This window comes from Eumetopias jubatus, unplaced genomic scaffold (assembly GCF_037043125.1).
Source record: "Eumetopias jubatus isolate StellerSeaLion01/CBP00866 unplaced genomic scaffold, mEumJub1_p1.0 scaffold_8, whole genome shotgun sequence".
Lineage (NCBI taxonomy): Eukaryota > Metazoa > Chordata > Mammalia > Carnivora > Otariidae > Eumetopias > Eumetopias jubatus.
The window spans coordinates 89,744,820-89,747,630 of record NW_028274814.1 but is presented as its reverse complement, the minus strand read 5'-3'; the positions used below and the strand labels follow the sequence as shown (position 1 = coordinate 89,747,630).

The window sequence follows — 2,811 nt, the reverse complement described above, 5'->3', positions numbered from 1 at the left end:
ACTAATTTTACATTTAAATGGATTAAACCCTTCAATCAAAAGGACAGAGATTGGCAGGATGGGTAAAACACATGATCCAACTACATGCTGTCTGCAAGAAAGATTCACTGGAAATCCAAAAACACAAACAGGTTGAATGTGAAAGACTGAAAAAAGGTATTTGATGCAAACAGTAACCAAAAGAGAACAGGGTTGGCTACACTAAGATCAGACTTAAATTTTTAAGAAGCCTACAAGAGACAAAGGAGGGCATTATATATTAATAAAGGTTCAATACAGCAAGAAGATATAACGATTATTAATATTTACATGTTTAATGACAGACCATAAAAATATACGAAGCATATTGTTCTGTAACAGATTTCCAGAACTTTTTCATTTTGCAAAACAGAAACTCTATATCCAATGAGCAATGACTCATTGATTTTTGAACTAACCTTGAATTTCTGGGATAAACTCCACTTGGTCATGGATGTACTATGCTTTTATAAATTGCTGGATTCTTTTTTTTTAAGATTTTATTTATTTATTTGAGAGAGAGAGAATAAGAGACAGAGAGCACGAGAGGGAAGAGGGTCAGAGGGAGAAACAGACTCCCTGCTGAGCAGGGAGCCCGATGCGGGACTCGATCCCGGGACTCCAGGATCATGACCTGAGCCGAAGGCACTCGCTTAACCAACTGAGCCACCCAGGCGCCCTAAATTGCTGGATTCTTATACTAACTTTTATATGTGTCTGTGAGGGTTTCTGCATCTATGTTTATTTTTATTTTTAAAAGATTTTCTTTTTTTATTTGACAGAGAGAGAGCACAAGCAGGGGGAGTGGGAGAGGGAGAAGCAGGATCCCCGAGGAGCAGGGAGCCTGATGTGGGGCTGGGTCATGGTCCTGGGACCATGACCTGAGCCAAAGGCAGATGCTTAACGACTGAGCCACCCAGGTGCCCCTGCATCTGTTTATTGAATCTGATAGGTTTTAGTATCAAGTTTATGTTGGCCTCATGAAATGAATTGAGGAGTATTCCCTTCTTTATTTTCTGGAAGAGTTTGTGTAAGATTAGTATTATTTCTTCCTTAAGTGTATGATACATAGGCAGAAATCAGTAGTGAAACTTCAAAGCTTTTTTTTTTTTGGTCAGAGATTTTTTTTTTTAATTTAGAGTAAAATTAACATTTTTTAGGGGTAAAATTAACATTTTTTGGTGTACTGTACTATGAGATCTATCATTTATGAATAAAATAAATTTTCATCTCTCCCAGGTAAATACCTAGAAGTGGGATTGCTGGGTTATATAGTTAGTGTATATTTAACTATAAAAAACTGCCAGACTGTTATCCAGAGTGGCTATATTATTTAGCATTCCCACTAGTAATGGATGAGAGTTCTAGTTGCTGTACATCCTTACTAAAACTGTCAGTAATTTTTTTTTTTGACCTCTGAACTTTTTATTGACCTCCTGCCCCCCAAAGGGTACCCTGCTTCTGCTGCCTCAACGCCTCAGAACTTTGGTGTCGTTGGTCTCAGACACCACCTTGCCGTCCACAGTCCTGCGGGTGATGGTCTTCTGGATGGTCTGCATGGCGCTGCTGCTGTCCAGGGCTTCACTGAGACTGAAGTCCTCCCCGTCTTCCAGCAGGCGACGGTAGGTGGCGATCTCAGCCTCCAGCTTGACCTTGACATTGAGCAGGGCCTCGTACTCCTGGGCCTGGCGCTGCCCCTCGGCCCGGGTCTGGGACAGCTCTGACTCCAGGTGCAGCAGGACCCCGTTGAGCTGCTCCATCTGCATTGCGTAGCGGGTCTCGACCTCCCTCAGGCTGTTCTCCAAGCTGGCCTTCAGGTTTCTCATCGAGTCCAGGTTGATCTCTAAGGACTGGGCCGTACGTCTCAGCTCCGTGAGGGTCATCTCAGCCTCTCCTATCTCTGCGGTCTGTGTGGTGACCACTGTGGTGCTCTCCTCAATCTGCTGGGACCAGTACTTGTCCAGCTCCTCTCGGTTCTTCTGAGCCAGCTCGTCATACTGGGCCCGGATGTCTGCCATGATCTTGCTGAGGTCCTGAGATTTGGGGGCATCCAACTCCACGGTCAACCCAGAGTTGGCAATTTGGTTTTGTAGACCCTTTACTTCCTCCTCATGGTTCTTCTTCATGAAGAGCAGCTCCTCCTTGAGAGCCTCAATCTCTGTCTCCAGCTGCAGCCGAGTGACATTGGTGTCATCAATGACCTTGCGGAGCCCATGGATGTCACTCTCCACAGACTGGCGCATGGCCAGCTCCGTTTCATACTTGACGCTGAAGTCATCAGCAGCAAGACGGGCATTGTCAATCTGCAGGACGATGCGGGCATTGTCCACAGAACTTGCAAAGATCTGAGCCTTCAGCTCCTCGATGGTCTTGAAGTAATGCCCCCAGTCTCTGACCTGGGGTCCCTTCTTCTCCAGGTGTTCCCGGATTCTCATCTCCAGTTTCTGATTATCAGCCTCCAGGCTCCTCACCCTCTCCAGGTAGGAGGCCAGGCGGTCATTCAGGTCTTGCATGGTCTCCTTCTCGCCCTGGATGCCCCCTATGCTGGCCAGACCCCCGGCCATCCCCGCGGCCAGGCCCCCGGACCCCCAGCCGCCCCGGAAGCTGGTGGAGCGGGATACGGAGATCCGGGAGCCTGAGCCCCCCGCGCCTGCATAGACGCTAGCCGCGCTGCTGACCGGCCGGACCCGGTGGCTGGGCGACTGCGCGGAGCCCAGGGACCGATAGTTGGAAGAGAAAGTGGAGTGGGTGGTGAAGCTCATGCTGTTTGGAGAGTAAGACGAGAGGCCAGGA

General features: G+C 47.8%; 1 pseudogene; it reads right to left on the bottom strand.

Moving 5' to 3' along the window:
- Positions 1-1,487: 1,487 nt before the first annotated feature.
- On the bottom strand, positions 1,488-2,811 carry LOC114215038 (keratin, type I cytoskeletal 18 pseudogene; annotated as a pseudogene).